Source organism: Carettochelys insculpta, chromosome 4 (assembly GCF_033958435.1).
Source record: "Carettochelys insculpta isolate YL-2023 chromosome 4, ASM3395843v1, whole genome shotgun sequence".
Taxonomy (NCBI): Eukaryota; Metazoa; Chordata; order Testudines; family Carettochelyidae; genus Carettochelys; species Carettochelys insculpta.
Window position 1 is genome coordinate 108,106,983 of NC_134140.1, and position 20,146 is coordinate 108,127,128.

At 42.7% G+C, this 20,146-nt stretch overlaps 1 protein-coding gene across 10 annotated transcripts in view; it reads left to right on the forward strand.

Moving 5' to 3' along the window:
• Positions 1-20,146, forward strand: part of ELOVL6 (ELOVL fatty acid elongase 6) — a 115,024-nt gene that overhangs the window by 26,441 nt on the left and 68,437 nt on the right. For 4 of the 10 annotated variants that reach the window (XM_074993440.1, XM_074993438.1, XM_074993443.1 and 1 more), the window contains exons 2-3: positions 12,836-12,970; positions 14,361-14,427. The exons of 4 other annotated variants lie outside the window; for them this stretch is intronic. The gene's annotated coding sequence lies outside the window, so the exon portion shown is untranslated. The remainder of the gene's footprint in view (positions 1-12,835; positions 12,971-14,360; positions 14,428-20,146) is intronic. 2 more of the 10 variants (XM_074993444.1, XM_074993439.1) reach the window with 1 other exon arrangement.

Here is a 20,146-nt window from a genome sequence, read left to right on the forward strand (position 1 = left end):
GAATCCATGCAGAAATTGTGGAACTACAAAAGCTTAGCAAATTTTACTACTGAATCGAATTATCATTAATTGTTCCTATTCACATCTTGTTTGTCTTCATGTGATGTCTTTAGATTGTAATGAGAGACCTCGTCTGTAAAAAGCCTAGACTACCACACTGTGAACAGATCTTTTTATGGTGATTTTTATGAATGAAACAAATGCCCACAGAAGACTAAATACTAACAGCCAAAGTTCTCACTTAAACCACATTGGAACTTTATTCTCTAAAGGTTCGCTTTTGTTGTTGACCAAGGCTGTTATCATTTCATGGGTACTAAAGATCTCAACATTTCTGATACTGCAAACATCGGCTTACTAGTTCTTGGGCAGGAAATGTTTCCTGTTATGTATTAATGATTGGTGGAATAAGAATTTTTAATTACATGATGGCACTCAGTTACTCATTTAATAGAGAACTGATCCCAACTTCCTGTTTTGCACCCATAATCAAGAACAAGTGCTTATTAAAAAGTGTCACATCATTATGTTTTCTGGATATGTTATGTTTTACAGCAAATTACGTTGGTTTTGATACAGTACTTGGTTCTGATCTTACGTAAACAGGTATAACCTTAATTTAATAGACTTCCCCCTGATTCACAGCAGAGTAATGATCAACATCATACTTACATATACAGTGCCAGATACAAAATTTAGGTCCATATCTTAAATATTTTATGTTGCGGGGGTTTGAGGATCTCAGTCGTTGGGTGTAACCCATCTATTGGAAGCGTGAACTGAAAATTAAATCACATTATATTGCACGCTTTAAAGTCTAAGTTCAACTTGTTGTTGGATGTGAAACATTTTCACATTAAACAATTTGCCTAAAGAAAACTGAAAGAAACCTGAAGTAAAATTGGCATAATTCAAGTGGGTTGGAATGGCTTCCAAAAAAGTATCAGAGCAGCTGTACAGCTGATTTCAAAAACAAAAATGAATTTGTCGGGAATCTAGCATCCTCTAAAGAGAGAGAGAAGATTCAGGAGTGAAAGTCAGGAAGACAGTGGTACAAACACACACATGTAAAGTGTGAGGAAATAGAACATGTAAAGTGTTTCTGAATGTCCTGTGGTAAACACGTATCACATTACAAATCATTGTGTGTGTGCTGTTCTTAAAACTGGAGCTACAAAAAGTATGATTTGACATTGTGTATTTTGTGTTCACATGCATTATGGCTCTTGAATTATTGAGTTTTTTACCACATTAGAAGAAATGGCTCTTCTTGCTCTTTTGGATGCTGCCCTCTGGTCTATAGAAAGACTGAGCTCCAAACCTGCCAAAAAAGGAAAGCATCCCAGAGACAGAAAAATCCATGCTGTTGTGTATAGTTTTTACCCAAACTTCCATTAGAAGATGAGAAATTGAAATCACAATATCAGGACATCTGTTAATCTTTCCAAAAATTCAGAGTGTGTGTGTGTACATGGTTAATGACCACGGTCAAAGTATAGTAGCAGTTGAGCATCATTTTCTTTTGTCTCCTTATCTTTCATTTTACCCATGTGTAATACTAGATATCTTCTTAATTACTGAAACTGCACTAGAGACTTAAATATGATTAGACTTCTCTGAAGTGTAGTAGGCCAAATTCAGATGTTTTGATTGCATAAACTGGACCCACCAGGGGAGGGACGGGTGTCTCTATACTTGTTCCCATCTTGCTGTAGGTTGCTCTGATATTTTCTTCATGCTCAGTGGAGGGGGAAGTATTTCTCGGACTCCAAAGTTTGGGAAATTGCCAGTATTTATACTGATGTGCTGTCTGTCTGCTGACCGTCTCCCCTTTTTTGTACTGCCTCTGAAGACCAACAGATCAGTGACTTTCTTCACACTGTTGCTGTTAATCTTTAATCAAATAGAGGGAGAAAATGACCAGATGTCGCATGAGTTTGTGGGCTCCAATCAGAAACAGTGGTGCAAGTATGTGATTACATTGCATCTCAAAACAGTGTATGTAGAAATGATGTCTGAGCCCTCACTGCTCCTGGCTTGGACAGAGACAAGTCAGCATTTCTTTTGATCAGAGCATTGCTAAATATCCAAAGAGGAAGAAACAGCTCAAGATATAGTCTTGTGCACACAAGAAAAGATCAGCTATGAGCATAGATATAGATGCAGACTTGACCTTGTTGCTGGATTTACGGGGATGAATCTAAGACCCCTGCAGCAGGGGTGGGGAACCCCTAGTCTGTGGGCTGTGCCCAGTTGATCAGGGCTAGCTGCTGGTGTAGCATGAGGTGGGCTGTTTGCCTGACCATATGCAGGCACAGAGCCTGCAGCTCCCATTGGCCATATTTTGCTGTTCCCAGCCAATGAGAGCTGTGGGAAGCAGCTCAGGCCAGACCACCACTTGTCACAGCTCCCATTGGCTGGGAACAGCAAATCCTGGCCACTGGGAGCTGCAGGGTTCTTTTTAAATAAGGAGTTATGCATCTCATAGAGCTGGAAGGGACCTCAGGCAATCTTCAAGGTCAGTCCCCTGCCCTCTTGGCAGGACCAGGCACTCCCCTGCCCCCTGCTCTTTTTTTTTTTTAATCTTTTTGGCCCAGATCCTTGATCAGCCCCCTCCAGGATTGAATTCACAACCCTGGGTTTAGCAGGCCAATGCTCAAACCACTGAGTTACACCTTTTTACCTACAGACACTTAACTAAACAAACCATCTTACAGCCCACCAGTAGCTAACTGTGGCAAACCGTGTGTAGCCAGTGTGCCAGTTTGCCCTTACCTGTCCTAAAAACAGTGGACCTAATGCCATAATGTTAAAGTCAATGGCAAAACTCCCATTTATTTTAGTGGGACATGGCTTTGGCTGACAATTGGAATTCATTAATCTCAAACTTCAGAGAAGTTGCTGGCTCCCCATCAACCTCATCTATTGGGGGAAAGGATTTACACTTCTCTGTGGCAGGATGCATGTTGCCAAGGAGGAATAGTCAGGGATTTGAAACAATCTTTAAATGGCTGTAGAGAGCATGAGCAGCAGATTGCATCTCAATAGACTCTAAATGACAATGGGGCAGCAGGGTTGGAGTGGGGGTGGGGGGTATAGTCAGTCACCTGCAGAGTGAAAAAAGGAGAGCTCATCTCCAATGACTTGTGAAGAGAATAAAGCAGCAGAAATGTAGCACTTTAAAGACTAACAAAATGATTTATTCTGTGGTGAGTTTTCTGATGAAATGGGTCTGTCCCACAAAAGCTCATCACAAAATAAATCATTTTGTTAGTCTTTAAACTGCTACATTTCTGCTGCTTTGTTTTGTGGAAGTACAAACTAACACAGCTACCTTTTGTTACTATTCAATTGTGAAGAGAATGATGCTCACTCTTCAAAATTGAATTTGCAAGCATACCAGTGCAGAACGTTTTCTAATGCTAATGGAAACCGGTAGCAGTTTTCAGCTTAGACTTATTCATGGTTGTTTAGCTAAAATGCGGCTAAGAATCTTGCTGGAACTTATTTTCATAGTTTTGACCCCTATTTGTGTGCCTTCACTTTTTCCTGTGTAATTCCAACTACCTTATTCTCTTTCCAAAGCAGATTTAAAAAAAAAAGGAAGAGATGCAGAATGGAGTCAAAACAGAGATGGGTAGAAGTCTGTGGTCTTTGTTGTGCAGGAGGTCAAGCTTGATAATTATCACACTCTTAAAATCAATAAATCTTTGAATAAACAAGAGTGAATTAAATGTGGGATCTGGAGCGTTGCCCTGACACTACGAAGCATTAGAACGTTATTCTCTGGGTGGTTTTACACAGAGCTAATCATTCTTATACACATGCATACCGATCAGTTTAATAAGTACAGTAGTCACAAAGACACGTACAGTGAGGGCATGTAAAAAAAAGCTAGCCTTTTGAAAGACTAAAGTCTTATCAGCAATGTTCCCTATCGGTATAAATAGTTCTGTAAATAATAGTCTTTCTAAAAGCAACATGTTTTTACATGCACCTGCTCCATAGATAACAGCATTAAAAATTGCTTGTTTAAGGTGTGCTCTCTTTTTTTTTTTATTTTTAAATTGAAATGAAGTAAAGCAACACATGCACTAAACTGACTTTCTGTATAATTTTGTATAAATTGACTTTATATGTGCTGATAAAAGATAAATTAGGAAACAACCTGACTCAGGCCATACACAGTAGCTCTTTGTTTCCTACTGTGATTCACAGGTCCTAAATGTGGGTTTAATGATCTGATCAGGTGGTCTGCTTATATTTTAGGCTGACTCCTAGTGACATCTAGGCTTAAGACTCTGTTTTCGGTTGCTTATAACTTTGCCAAATTTAACTACTCAGGTTTAAATTTCCCATGCTGGGTTTCTGCCTCGGACTGATTTTTAAGGGGTGAGAGTTTGTTTCAGTTCTCTCACTGGGGTTCCAGGTAGCGTGGAGGGTAAGGAGCAAGTAGCCTGATTTGATTGCCAGGGGATGAGGAGGAAGGCTAGGGTGGAATAAGAGATGCAGGGCAGAGAACAGGGTGGAAGTTTGGGGTAGGGGGCCAGAGGTCAGATTTGAGCTGTGTGGCTCTGTAACAGTCATGTTGCCCCACTGAATCCTGCCTACTACAGAACACAGTGATCCTCAAGCCTAATACTTCACTTCTAATATGATTCTCTGCAGTAGCGGCAGATACAGCAAAGAGAGCTCGTCCAAGATGAAGCTCTGGGGCAGGGAGTCCTCAGGATGCCACACTTTGGCTCTAATGAAATCCTTTCTTTTGGGCTTATTTAGTTTGTAGAAGAGAAGACTGAGGGGCAATTTAATAGCAGCCTTCAACTTCTCGAAAGGGGTCTCTAAAGAGGATGGACAGAGACTGTTCACAGTGGTGGCAGATGGCCAAACAAGGAGCAATGGTCTGAAGTTACAGAAGGGGAAGTGTAGGTTGGATATTAGAAAAAACTATTTCATTAGGAGGGTGGTGAAGGACTGGAATGCGTGACCGAGGCAGGTGGTGGACTCTCCCATCTCTGGGGGTTTTTAAGTAGCGACTTTGTCATGCTCTTGGCTGGGATGGTTTAATTGGGGTTGATCCTGCTTTTGGGCAGGGGGCTGGACTAGATGACCACCCAAGGTCCCTTCCAGCCCTAGAAGTTTATGATTCTATGATTCCTGCTGGCTCTCTTCCCACCACCCCATTGCTATTGTTGGGTTTCAGGGGAAGAGCTGGATGGGCACAAGTGATTTCTGACCTGATTGTGAAAGTTAGGGAAGCTAAAGCTGCCCTTTAACTTCCCTCCTCTGACTCCATCAGTGGAACTCCCTGTACTGCTGTTCCCTCAGAGCATGCAATGTCACTACAGAATCTTGCTTACTGACAGACACTGAAAATCATCAAAAGGTTTCCTGGAGAGTGTTGTCAGTGAAAAGGAGAAGAGGGGATAGCATGAACCACAGTTTCCTGTTGCAGTTACAGCAGTAGGAACTGTGCATCTCAGGTCATAAAGCACATCGGACTCTCCAACAGATACCTCTTATAAACTGTTATTTGCTGAGCAATTCGGGACTATTCTTGGCCGCACATAATAGCCTGGTTATTGTAATAAGAGGTAAATCATTAGGAAAACAAGATTAGAAACTTAGAGTGGTGCTTGAATGCCATGATGTCAGTTTGATGACAATTTAAATATCATTTCTGTGAGTCCTTTACTACTGAAGAAAGAAGGTTGGGACATAGTCATATATGAAGAATTTGACTGTAGCTTGTGAGTGGCATTACCACTCTGTCATATTCTAGGGTGGCCTGGCCAAACCTGTGATGAGGGGACCCTGTTTACAAGTGCACCAAGTACACATTCTCAGAGCTTAAGAGAGAAGTACTACTTTTACTTCCACTCTGATCCCAAAAAACGTATTGCTTATGGGTAGAAGTACAGAGCCACAAAACTTTCTTCCTGTCTTCTTTGCAATGTAATGTATATTTGTTGGTCCAGCCAGTAAATGTCATGAAATTTGAGTTTACCAGTAAACGACGGCCTTCTCCTTTACAGAATTTAGGAAACTTTCTAGAAGATAGATGCTGCAGACCAGATTTTCAAAGGAACTGAAGGTGCTTAAAAATGCAGGCAGGTGGCCAAAGGGATTTACAAAAACACCCAAGCATTTTAGGCACCTAATCCACATTGAAGTCAAGGGCAGTTAAGTGCCTCATCTGCTCAGATGTTTTGGAAAATCCCACTGGGCATCTGCCTGCCTCTTTTGAGGCCAAATATTCTAAAGTGTTTAAGTGTCTAAATTCTTTCTCTTACCTAAGTCTCCTTCCATACTCCAGCTCATTTACAGCCAGTTGTTCTGACCTGGCAGCTAGTGGCCTCACATGCTCAGCAAGGATGGTGTGATTCACTAGCCTTCAGGGATTCAGATACAGTGTCTGATTGTGGTTATGAATCAGAGGCAGAAAAAATCAAAACAATTGTCAAATAATAATAAAGAACTGAGCAACCAGAGGCCTCTGTAGTGTGGGTTCATAGGTGTAATTACACCCAGGGAAAGCACTTGGTGCAGTTGCAAACAGGCCCTGCATATCGGATTTAACTCGGCTGCCTCTTCCAATAGGAATAAAGGGCTGGCCAGGCCAAATCTGAGTGAAGAACTGTGACCTAGTGCACAGGATCACAGCACCCTTCAGGTCTGGTGCCTGCCATCCACATGCTGGGAGTGACTTGGCTGCCTAGCTGGGCTCAGATCCCACCATTACTGTTACTGTGCTGGGCTTGAGGTGTGAGCAAAGTCAGAGATACCACTCCTGCTGGCAGCAAGCAACAGCTCAGGGAGAGGCAGGATTGAGAGTGGCCCGTTGGCTGCATGCAGGGCAGAGTCCCCATGGGGAGGACAGTGACATCAACGGCCTTGGTGTTAGCCGATGATCAGGTGAGATACCAACTATGCCCTTGTTTTCATCCGAGATTTCAACTGCTAGGACAGAGTCCCTTCGCAGCAGGCAGCCCGGGCAGGCTGACGGATGCCCCAGGGTCCTAAACACCTGAGTCTTTTACTGCTAGAGCAGAGTTCCTTCGCAGTGGGCAGCCAGGGTTGGCTGACAGATGCCCCAAGCGCCTGCTCCATGGAGGCAGCATGAGTCAACGCTGGCTCTCAGCACATTTCACCGGTGACCAGGCTGTTACAGCCGAAAGCAGTTGGGCTCTTTGTTTTGTGTTTGGTTTGCACAGTAACAGGACGAGTCAGGTTACCACTTAATCAATTACTTTGTTTATTTAACTAATGAGTTAAGCTCTTGTGGCTACAGTGTTACAAGGTTTATACTTTGGTTACAAATAGCTAGCACACACTTTAATTCATAGATCTATACTGTTAAATGTACACAAAAGCAAAAGGTAAAATACCTAGGAGGTCTTATTCTCACCCCTGCGTTACCAACGTGGCGTGGCCAGTCTTCTCTCAATCCCTTGGGAAGAAGTCTTTTTCCCTTTTTTTGAGGAGGCGGGCATCCCCTGGGACCTCGGGAGACGACAACCCTCCTGTCCAGCAGGCAAAGATAATTGGAGCTCGAAAAGGGGCCTGCCAGACCTTCCTCTTATACCTCTTGGGTCATATACGCTTCTTCCTTATCTAAAAGGGCGCCAATTGAATTAAATTGTCCCATCATGCTGGCTCTCACGGGGAGTTCAAGGGCTTCGTTAGCACCTGTGAGGTGGAGACAATTTAACAATTTAGGGCATTTTTTTCTTAATGGGCCGGAGATTCCTCCGTCTGGGACCAAGTTGGCGTATTAATCACCAGTATCAGTCAAGGGCAGCCCGAGGCCCTGGCGGTTTGTTAGTCCATTGTTCTTTGTTGTCTGGTTTCGGCCCATTCAGGGTCAGTCTTGCTCTTGCTCTGGAGCATCAAAGACTTGTGGTAGGAGATAAGCACATCTGCACTCTTGGGCATTCCAAGACAGGGCCGTTCCCTTTAACCCTTTCGTGCCTGAAGCACCTAAGGAGAGGAAGATGGAGTATAGCAAAAGGTGGGGGGGGGGGGGCTGTGTCTGGCTACACTTGGCACACTTTGATCCCACCTGTGCAGAAAGGGCAGTGACCCTACACTGCATCCATTGAATTGCGAAGCTAGCTCAGTCCCTGAAAACAAATAATAGACTGATTTGCTTATTAATATGAAGGTCTCTCTAAACATGAAAGGTCCTAATGGTATCATCTTTGGCAACATGGTCTGTCCTATTTAAAAATTGTGCATGGTTTTCTATAAAATAAAAAAGGAAAACTGGTATTTTAAGCACAGAGTTGTCTTGGGAAGTGGGCTGCTTATGTTAGCCTGCTGTAGGAGTAAAGCATGCAGTTAGGTCAGCAGAGACCAGCTAAGCCCTGTAAAGCTGCTTACCTGGTATTAGAGAACCTATAAAATGAGAGGAGGCTCATTATTTCTTCTCTAAAGTTATTTCAGGACTGTCATTGGCAAGTGCAGAAGATCCACGTTGAAAAACTCAACATGATAAGAAACATTGCTAGCTGAACAACTGAAAAAAATCAATGGAAAGAACATAATTTTTAACTGGATAAAGTCATGAATACTGAGCAGAAGATTAAATTTCCAGTTCAGCAAACTGTAAAGTTCAGGTTGACCTATTAAACTTTCTTTTTTTTTTTTCTTTTTTTTTTTGCTTGCAGTAAACCCCCGATTCAATGGACTAATGGGGGGAAGGGGTGTCTGTTAATGCTGAAAGTCAATTAAATCAGAATCTGCAGGGCTGAAGACACCTTGCAAGACTCACTAGGGAGCTCCTTCAGCTCCAGAAGCCCCAGCCATTGCAGTGGACCCAGTGGCTTCTCCAGCCCCAGCTGCACCTTCTCCAGCCCTGGTGGCTCCGGTGGACGCAGCGGCTCTGGCAGCTCTGTTGAGTTGTCAGCATTTATTTGGGCAGGGCTGGCGGACAACATCTGTTATTTCTGAAGTGCATTAAATTGAGGGTTTACAGTACTGTGGTTATGCACTGATAGACCCTGATGCACTGTCACTAAGACTGCCTGAAAAGGATGTCCTCGTGTCAGTATTGCACTGTGAGCCATCAATGTTTGCAGGGTATTGCCATGTAATACACTAGCAGATGCAAAAATGATAAAAGTACATAATGCACAAATTGCTCAAATTTGTCTGCCCTGAAAATGACCATCCAGCTAAATAATGTGCCATGATTTATAACAGCACTGGCTTCTCCTGCTATCCCTTTGAATGTGTAAGCATTTCTATTGGAAACCTGGGGTTTCTGGGGTAATCAAATTTTAAAAGTTCATTCCAAGGTAAAATCTGGAACACAAAATTAAAATGAGGAAAAAAAGAAAGAAAGAAACAAATCTGATGTTTGGGAGATCTAAAGAAGGCAAATACATAGGATTTGGTGGTTTCAGATGTCTTATTAATATCTGATATGGTTTTATTAATATTTGCAAGGGCTGATGGAAAATTTCTCTCTAAACTGCTTTTTGATAGAATATTGGGCTTTTGGTTCAACTGATTTTGTTTGTGAAATGCATCATATTTCTGCACAAATTCTTGCTATTCCATATGAAAATTGAAGTGTTTGCTTTCAGCCAATAACTGCTGAAGGAAGTGGCATGTGGGATACAGTTGCTAGCAGTCTTAACTCTGAAGCAATGGTCCAGCATGGTAATAAGGGGAACTGTGATGTGGAGGTGCCATCTTTTCAACCTATTATATATTTGATCCACCTGTCTGTGTCCATCCATCCATCCATATGTATGTTGGTTCAAGAACTCCTAAACAGTAGGAGCTAAGGCCATCAAAGTTGGTATGCAGCTTCCTCTTATCATGAAAAGCAAGGTCAGAGTTTGGTTGTGCCAGGAGAAAGGGATGTGCATGGAATGAGATTTGTTTCTCATCAAATGAAAAGGGAGGGGTTGGGTAGCAAGGACATTCATATTCCAGAAGGACCACAGTGAGGCAGCAGGCAAGAGTGCCCCAACAGCCCCAGAGTACCACAGAGCAGCCATCAGGACAACAGCTGCTGGTCAGCCAGTGCACCCCCCCCGCCACCATGAGCCAGAGAGCAACACGTGCAGCCAGACAGTGCAGCCACTGCCACCCCAGGGTGACCCTGGGGAATGGCTGCTGGCCATCTTCATACCCTGCCCTGAGCGTCCCCTCAGTTCCCAACCCCTTGCCCTGATACCCCCACACTCTGCCCTGACTCCCTCCAACCCACTTCCCTGAGCCCTCCCACACTTTCCAAACCCCGTTCCTGAGCCCCCACAGCTCCATCCTCCTGCCCTGACTCCTGCACCACCCACACCTTCCGCCTGCTGCCCTGAAAGACTCAAGCAATTCCCATTAAATCTTTCTCATCTAGTTAAACATAACATCGAAGTGGTTACAGGAGAAGTGATGCTAGCCATGGTGAACTGGTTGAACTTTCAGTATTTGCTTTACGCCTACCTAAAATGTCCCATGTAGTCTTAGTTTCAGTGGCTGTGTGGCCTTCAGCAAAGAGCTCAATTTCCCATCTGTTAAATGAAGGGAGTATTTCTCACTGCACCCAGAAGGATAAATTGTGAGGCTTGATTTATTGATTTTTGGGAAGAGCACAGGTACTGTAATGTAAAAGACCATCTAAAGAACCCAGATGGAAGGTCCCATCATCTTCAGTTCTGTTCTCAGTTGTGCAGAGTTGTGGATTTTTTTTTAAAATTCCATCTTACATCCCAGAAATGTCTCTGCTTTAGGAATGGTGGAATTGATTGCCGAATTACTGCAGTTTGTCAAATATTTTGGGATCTTTGGCTGAGAGGCATTATAGAATCTAGTCTCCACTTACTACATTGTTTGGAGTCCTGAACAGTATTTGTAGCATTTTACTGTACTATAATGTCTGCAGCAATGACCTCTACTAGATGCTTAAAAATAACATAAACCTCCCCTCTGATAAATTACCCAAAGAATCGTGCAAACCTATAGTATAGAGGGAAATTTCTTCTTGTACCCAGCTGGTGATTAGTTTGTGCTCTGAAACATGAGACGGGTGATAGCCTCAGTAAGTTTTAGCTGAGCTATTGCTGTTTATGCACGTCTAATTCTCTTTTTGAGGCTTCCTAATCAATAATAACCCACAACATTGAGTTCAACTGGGTAGGGCTATATTACATTAAAACTATCTTTTCTTTTAAACTAAACTAAACTAAAACTTCTTCCTTTTGATTTTTCATTGTATTTACTGCTGATGAAAGGTATGGGATAAACAACTGAACACTGAAGTTCTCTGTTCACAGGCCAGGTACAGCACAAGCAGAGACACTGCACTGACTTACCAAGGTGCCGCAACACTGGTACAAGAAGATTATGTCTAGAATGGAAAGAATAGCTGTTCTGTAAAGCTCTCCTGGCTGCCACTTCTCTGTTGAGCATGGGAATGTGTGATGCTTCCTTTTACTAGGAACTAGAACAAGCACACCTACTTTTTTCAGGTAGTTTATCAAATAGCCTCCAGGTAATAATGACCTTTGATAGCTGTGGACATAGGCCAGATTTGAACTATTGAACTACAGGTGAAAGGATCTATATCCTATTACCAACTCACTATCCACTCCCTCTCATTAACATTTTAGTGGCAAAAGCTCAAATGTTATTTCATTAATAGTCATGAAACTAACTGCACTGAAGTGCACCTATTAGTAGTAGTAGAGGCAAATAACTTTTGTCTTACAGAATAAAATCAGTCTGCACTCTGAATATGTTGTTTTCATAGCAAACGAGGAATTTATTGCAAATGATTAAGAAATATTAGAATAAAATCCAGACATGTTCTAACACTTCGGGCTGGATGCTGCTGATCCCTTAATGCAATCAATTAATGGAATGAAGAAGTGCAGAAGTGTGATTATTTGGGGAAATAAGGTCCTGTGCAGAATTTTCATTCTTGCTGATTTCAAGGGTTCAGGAGCTTTGCAAAGTGGTTCTAAGTAAAATAGCTGCATCACAACTTGAACTAAATCACATTGTCTGGCTTCAAGATTTGGTATGTTTTAGGAAAAAAATGTGCATCCCAGTCTGAAGCATCTGCCCTGGGAGCACCTCCCTCCCTTCATAAACCACTTTCCCATTCACACAATCCTGGGGACATCTTATTGATAGTTACCACATTCAGAGCAGTTCTCTACCTCAGTTGGGTGTTGTGAGGATAGAAAGGCTAAAGAGTGTAAGGTGCCAAGGGCCATGTAAATACAGTACTTGATAGACAGCCGATTCTCTGCCCAACTCCTCTTTGCCAAAACTAAACACAGAATTAATTTTTAAAGCACCATCAAGCACTGAATCCAGCTGCATTTACATGGTTTTAGGTGGATTATAAAACATTGTTGACAGGTGTGAGAAACCAGTTGCTGAGAATCAAATTCTTTCTTATTTTAGTCATTATTATAATAGCATCTGCCAGACCACTGGGATAGGTACTGTTCAGACATGTAGAACAGGGACCGTCATGTATAAATGTCAGTCTGTGCTGAAAATGCTGTACTGATCTGATGAAGTGGGTCTATCCCACAAAAGCTCATCGCTGAATAAATTGTTTTGTTAATCTTTAAAGTGCTAGATTTTTGCTGTTTTTGTTTTGCTGTTACACTGATGTAGGCATAGTGCTGCAGATCCCTAATGAAGACACATGTATCTATACCACAGTGAGCTAGTAGTGGTGAGTTGCACTGGTGCAGAGAGCTTACTCTGAGCAAAAAAGCCTATTGTGGACAGGGCTTTCTTTTCCGCTGGGGGCATAAAAACATGTTCTTATGTAACAGAAAGATTCCCCAGTGACTTTGGTCCCTCACAGGTTCTCTGAAGCTGACCTAAGAGGAAGATGAGCACTGTCTTGAACAGAAATGTAACCAGCATACTCCTAGCAGTTGGCCTGCAAGTAATAGAAGTTGCATGAGTGTGATTTCCAAAGAGCACCTTTCCCCTGAAGGTAATGCAATCCTTCAGTGATATCCCCTATCGCTACTGGCTTGGCACTGTGATGAGAATTTCTATTTCATGGATTACTTTAATAGGTCTATTTTAAGTGGTTGAATCAGAATCACATGGCCATACATGGGACACCTGTTCTGAATTTGTGTTATTTGACATTTTTAGATGATTAATAATATTTTCAAAAGCATCTAAATGACTCTTCACTAGAAAATGGTTTGCTGGTCTAGCTATACCACTATAACAAGGAACATATTTAGAGCAGCTGATGGAGGGTAGAGGACGCAAAGGCGTCAGTTGTCATAGCGTCCATATTTAGGGCAGCTGGCCCCGCTTGCTGCTCATGATGCCAGGCCTTCACTCGATCTCCAATGCGCTAGTTCAATCAGCATTATCATAAATATGTTTTCTTGAGCTGGGAAGGATAACCCATCTCAAAGCATAGATATACCCCTAGTGTGACTGCAACTTAGGGTGCTAAAAATACTTTTTTCATGTAGCTTATATCTGTTCCCCAAATAAAGTAAGTTAAACCAGAAAACCTAATTTTATGCTGATATACTTGTATCTGTGTCAGGGCTTCTGTCAGTATAAATACTTTGGGGGGAAAAAAATCACACCTTGTAAGCAACTTTACTCTACTGGGAAAAGAAGGCCGGGCTTAAGTCTCTTTTGAAAAGGGGAGTGAGGTACATAAGTCACTTAAGTACCTTTGAAACAATTTATTACCTCTTTTTTCAACCACTGGGTCATATGTATTAGTGGAAATTCATGTATAACTGCTAGTGGGTCCCAGCTCTCACTTTGTAATATGATATATATCAAAATATATGGAAATCATGTCATGCAGTGAGAATCTGGGTGGATGTGACTTTGCTCTGCCACAGACTTTATGTGCAACCTTGAGTAAGTCATTTTCTTTTTTTGTGCCATACTTTTCCAATTTGTAAGATGGCATGAATCCCCACCTAATGGGGGTAAGGAATTTTAATTTATTGTTGATTGGCAAAGGTTTTTCAGCACTTCCACCATATGTTCTGGGATTATTACTGAAGTATAGTAACCTGTATGAGATGTTTGATCAGGATCAAGCAAAACTTATGTCTTTTCCAACCAACAAGGAATTAAAATGTACTGTATCCCAAGTAGATTGGAATTAGTGTACCCTTTTTAAGACATATAAAAGTGGCTGCAAATTCATCTGAAATGCAGTGGCATGGAAGAGAAAAAGTAATATCGCAGAATGTCATATCTAGAAGAAAGTCCTAAGGAAAGATGCAATAAAATGTAATCCGGAAAATAACAAACATTTATTACACAAACACAAAGTAGGAAAACTAAGTAGAGAAATAAGTATTTGACTTACAGGTTTTTTCCCTATGGGACAGGTGTTATGCTCTGATGCGTGCAGAACAGCAATCCCCAAACACAAGGGAGTCGAAGCAAGAGGTGCAGGTAGGTGGTCAATCAAAATATGTAATAACTATGAACCAGTTACATCCGCAACAGTGTAAACAAAATGTAAGTATACAATGCAGTTTTTTAGCAGCAGGCTCTGGGTAGCTGCACACGCTCTGCACTGTGTACACGCCAGAACTGGAGTACTGAGCTTAAGGAGCAGGGACCAGGAAACAAACGGGAACAAGGAGTAGAAAGTACTTGCACACTAGTTATCACAATTTCCTTCTCTTTTTTCCAGAAGATCACTGGGTACCTTGCCAGAGGCACCTGGTGATCCTGGGGCCCTATGTTATATCTCTTCTTCAGCCCGGGTGGTGCATGTTGTTCATCTGGCACAACTTGCCCCAATGGGCAAATGACATCACCATATGCAGAAGAAGCCTCCTCTTCCCTATCTCTCCCCCTTTCAGCAGGCAGGATCTCTCTCTGGTTACCAACACTTGTGGTAAATTCACTTACCAAGCTTTTTCTCCCGCAGCCTGCAAGATCACATCATGAGTATCACACATGCTTCCAGACTCTAACCCAGTGGTGTCCAACAGAAATTGACCAGATCTCCACAGCTCCACCCTCACCTTCCCTCCACTCCCCAGCCAGGCCAATCTCCCCGCCAGATTACTCACTGGAGCTGTGTGGCAAGAGCCACTGCACTAGCAGCCTGAGCCCCCCAAGCTGCTGCTCTAGCCGCCCAAGCCCTCTGAGTACCCACAAGCCCCAAGCCACCATGCTAGCAGCCTGAGCCCGTGAGCCGCCTGAGCTGCTGCGCCAGCTGTCCGAGCCCCTGAGACACACTGCAGTGCACCAGCCTCCCGGGCTTCAGCCTGTGCCAGCCACCCAGCCCCATGTTCTCCTGTGGCCCGAGCAAGCTGCATGAGGAGCCACCTCTGCCACTACCACCATGCTTGTTCCACCAATTGGTGGGGCAAGTGTGTGGAGGGGCAGCGGGTGCTGCACATGTGCGACTGTAACAATCTGCATTCACCACATCATGCTGTCCAGTTCACCACACATGGCGAACGGACAGCATGTTGGATGCTGTGGCTTTAACTGAGGATACACTGCTTGTCCAGGACGATACATGTGGAGACTTGCATGACTACACTTTTTGAAACTCCTGTATTTCCTACTCACATCAGTCAGCTTCAGGGATAGCAAAGGGAGTTAGGATGTGGTAGCCGGGTTAGTCTGTATCCGAAAAAACAACAAGAAGTCCTGTGGCACCTTATTCACTAACAAATCTAGCATAAGCTTTCATGGGCAAAGACCCCCTTCATCAGATGCATGTCACAGGTTGTCGTGTGTCAGCTGAATAGCCAGTAGACAAGAGCTTCTCCAATACTGTGATGAGGTGCAGTCTGAATACCATGTAAATACCATGTCAATGCAATATGAAAGGATGTATCTTGGCATTCCTATGATATGTGACTGACATGTTTCTTCAGAATTCCATGTAATCTACTCAATATCTCATTACCTTGGGCATGATACACAGTGGATTGATAAAGTAGATAGATTGCATTGAAAGGGGTTAGGCAACAAAGGATGTCTTTTGAGAAAACAGGCAACAGTGTGTAGCTGTGCAGTACAGGTGAGGTGCCATGAATACCCACGGTAGTTCTTTGCCATGGTCAATCTATGACAATCAGTTTCAAAGAGGGCCAGAGGAATTCTATGCATTGTGCAGCCTGAGCATGTATGCACATAATGCTGAGTGTCTGAGGGTAGCACTAACTACCAACCATAACTATGCAGAAGTTCCTTCATCTTCATAACATCCAAATATACTTCAATGAGCCACATCTAGGACTATCAGTCACAATGCTGCTGCGATGATCAGTGGGCTCCTTTGCATAAGATAAGTACAGTAACATCTTTTATGTGTGTGTGTGTGTGCTGGTACTTGCAGGTACTGAGTACCCGCACGTCGGCAGCCCCAGCCACAGGATTGGTGGGGGCTGGGGGACATCGGCTGAGAACTGGCTCCTCTTTTTTTTTTTTTAAAGCAAAAAACACACTGATGGAGACAAAGTTCTTTTAAGGACAAGGTCTATCCAATCTGCATGTACAGCATGTACCCTGCACAGTTCAGCAGTCAGCCCTTAGTCAACTGCCATATCCTTAAGTAAAAAAATGTACTTTGTACTGTGCTGTTTCTGCATACAAGAATGCCAGACCAGCAGAATTTCTGGAAAGAGCATCATCACATAAATTACATCTTCCTTTGATAGATACCAAATTAAAGTTAAGATGCTGCAATTGAATAATCCACTACTGCAGCCTCATGGTCATCAGGTCAGTGACTTTATGACACAGGTCCAAAATAGGCAAATGTCAGATGTATTCCCCAGATGTGGATTTTGCAGCATATCGTAGCAAAAACCATTACCAAAAATCTTGCTTAATCTGGTAATACTTTGCTTCCATTAGAGTGAGAATATGAGATGGAAATATAACTGGCTGTCCCTTCTGGAGCAGAACTGAGCCCAGGCCCCAGCTGTATGTTCCAGTCTGAAATTGTCAAGCTTCCTTGAATCAACTTAAACATGGCATTAGGTGCAGGCTTTCAGAATTCTGTTTAGTATCTTCAGTCTACACCTATTGGCCCAGTCCCAGGGGTAGTAAAAATGGGCAGAGCCTACCCCCCTGTATTCCGCTAGGCTAAGGAACTATGGCTGGGTCTACACTGGAGAGATTTGTTAGCAGAAGGGGCCTTCTGTCAACATACCTCAGGGAGGGTCTACACGCTGAAAGCATTCTGTCGACGAAATCTGGACAGAATTCTGCATTTTCCTTGACAGTATTACCCCTCAACAATTTGAGGCCGAACACTCTCTGTACAGAGTACTGTCGACGGACGTGCAGTGTAGACATATGTCGACAGAGAGGGGTTCCAGTTGCCGGGCAGCCCTCTTTGCAGAGCTGCCATTCTGCTTTCTGGCACCAGAGGGCAGTGCAGTCTGGCAGCCCTCTGTTGCCAGAGCATGTTGTGTGTAGCTGCAATCTGTTACTGTTGACAGATGCTTCTACAGAAGACCCATTCGGTCAACAAAACTCTGTAGTGTAGACCCAGCCCACAAGAATCAGTGGGTATTGGTAGCAAAGCAACAACTTGAAGCCATTCGAGTGTCAGTTCCACACCATGGACCAACTGAAAATGCCTAGAAACTTCATATCACACTCAATAGCATTCAAATTTACCTGTTTGTCGGAGTCAGAGTAGCACTTTGTCCAGAATAGCATTAGACTCAAAGGAGAAGTTGGATTCTAGGAATGTAAATATATAAATATCATAGCCTGAGCACTTATGCAGCAAGTGTAACCTGGCAGCATTGGAGATTTGGGTGATCACATAGTTCCGAAAGCTCTGCAACAAATATCAGTCAACAGCCAAAGGACATGCAGGCATTGTGAGTTACAGATGATGTTACATCCTTATATATTCCAGAACAGCAATCCCAAAGCACAAGGAAATTGACACGTGAGTAGGTAGTTAATCAAAGCATGTAATAACCATAAACCAATAAGTTGGCAGTCTGAGTGACACGTAACTGTCCAAATGGCAGGAATGTAACAGCAGGCCCTGAGTGACCGTTTTGATCCAATATTATGTACACACACAGAGGACCGAGAATTGGAATGCTGAGGTCAGGGAACAGAAACTAGGAAACAAACAGAAATGAGCAGGAAGAAATTAGCAGGAACACATCACACACACACACGCTCGGAAGCACAACACAGTAATCGGAAGCAAAATAAAATAACCTGAATTGCAGAACCTTTTCAGTTCATATTTTGCAACAGCATTGTCTAAGAATTAACCGCAATCTACATCATATGCACCTCAGACTAAGGAACCCAATCCAAAGACCACTGAAGTTAATGGGAGTCCTTCCATTGACTTCAGTGAGATCTGGATGAAGCCCTAAATTCACATCTTGCCTAAATAAATGCAGCCCTCTGGACTTCAGTGGAATTTCACCCACTTATACCAGAAATGAATTTAACCTTAATACTCTGTGTTGCTCCTAACTTTTTCCCCATCCTATACTGAGAGAGGGTGGCATGAAATTATATATAATATTTGATAGACAACAGAACATCACTTGCAGAATATCAAGCTTGGGTCCTTGGGCAGATGAGACACAGTAAATGTAAACACCGGCCGATGTGGTGTATGTACACAAACAGATGGTATGTCTGGGCCATCTCTTAAAATATATCTTGCTCTTTAAACAAGAGATTGCCACAGGCCCTGATTGTGCCATGTTTTCTGGCTGTACATTCATGCTCACAGATAAAAAAGCATGTGGAAGAGTCACAGTGATGCTTTAATTGGAATGAATTTAGTACTTTCAAAAATACGGACTTGACAGCATTGGAGATCGAAGTCCTTTATGTATACCTAACACTGCTACACTGATATTGTCAGCTGATGAAGAAATTGTGTTAGTGCTAGTGTCAAGAGACACTTTAGGATTTTCCAGTCCTAAGTGCCCCTAAACTACTCTGAACTCCACTAGGGTATGTCCAACGTAAACCAGAAAGTGAATACGGGAGATTAAAATAGCTTCCTTGTGTCCCTCCATCCAGCTGCTAAGCTGGCATGGTAGGACAGCTAGGGTGTGGTCGGGTTAGAAAAACTTCCTCCTATAGCAGTTGGAAGAGAGCAGCTTGAACTTCCTCCAGTAATTGCCCAACTGAACTAGGCAGTGCAGGGCCAGAGTATGTGTGGCCCCATTCTCATTCTTTCTACACTCTTTGTGCCGTCTAGTTTTATATAGTCATTGCACTCACGGGCTGTGTCTACGCAGCAGCATTCTCCCTGAATAAACTGTCCTGGAATAGCTTAATCCAAAACACTGCATCTACACACAAACTGCATTTTCAAATAGCACTCTGCTACTTTGAAATAGAACGGCTACACACAACAAAGCCTATTTCAAGATAGAGCCACTGAATGAAGTATGGCTTATTTTGAAATAGGCTCTATTCCCCCATCTACACAGTCCCTATTTCAAACTACCTGGTTTCTCTCTCTATTTTGAAATAGGCACTATTCCTCATACAATGAGGTTTACTAATTTTGAAATAATGCTGCCCCTCTTTCAAAATTATTTTAAAATAGTGTAAAATTTGTAAAATTGTGTAGGCCCTCACATAGTTATTTCAAAACAGAGGCTGCTATTTCAAAATAACTTTGCTGTGTAGACATGCCTTAGTAATTCAGATAACTGGGACTAATCCTTATGCATGGCCATTGCAAGGGGTGCAGGACTCATCCCTGGCACCTCTTTTCCCCCAGCACATGCATGTAAGGCTAACCATATTCTACCCTTTCAAGTGTGAATGTACCTTACTTACTTTGTCTATAGCTTTGGATTTCTCTCCTTTAATGTGTTGTTCGCTTTGTAAACTACCTTTGGATACAATTGCTATGAAAGATGCTACAGAGAGAAACCAATTATTTTGTGTTATATTAAACTCCTGCCCAGAAGCCCCATTTGCTATTAGGGTTTTGTTGTGCTCGCAGTTGCACAAATATGTAGGTAAATGTCGTCTCTGCCCTGAAGAGCTTACAGTCTGCTGGTTTTGTAGCAGAACAGTTTGGAAGCAATGGAATCACTCATACAGGTATGTGGGTCAGGAGTAAAAAAAAGCCTTCCCTTCCACAAGCATCCTCAATCCTATTTTTAACAAAGAAGAGCAAAAAGCA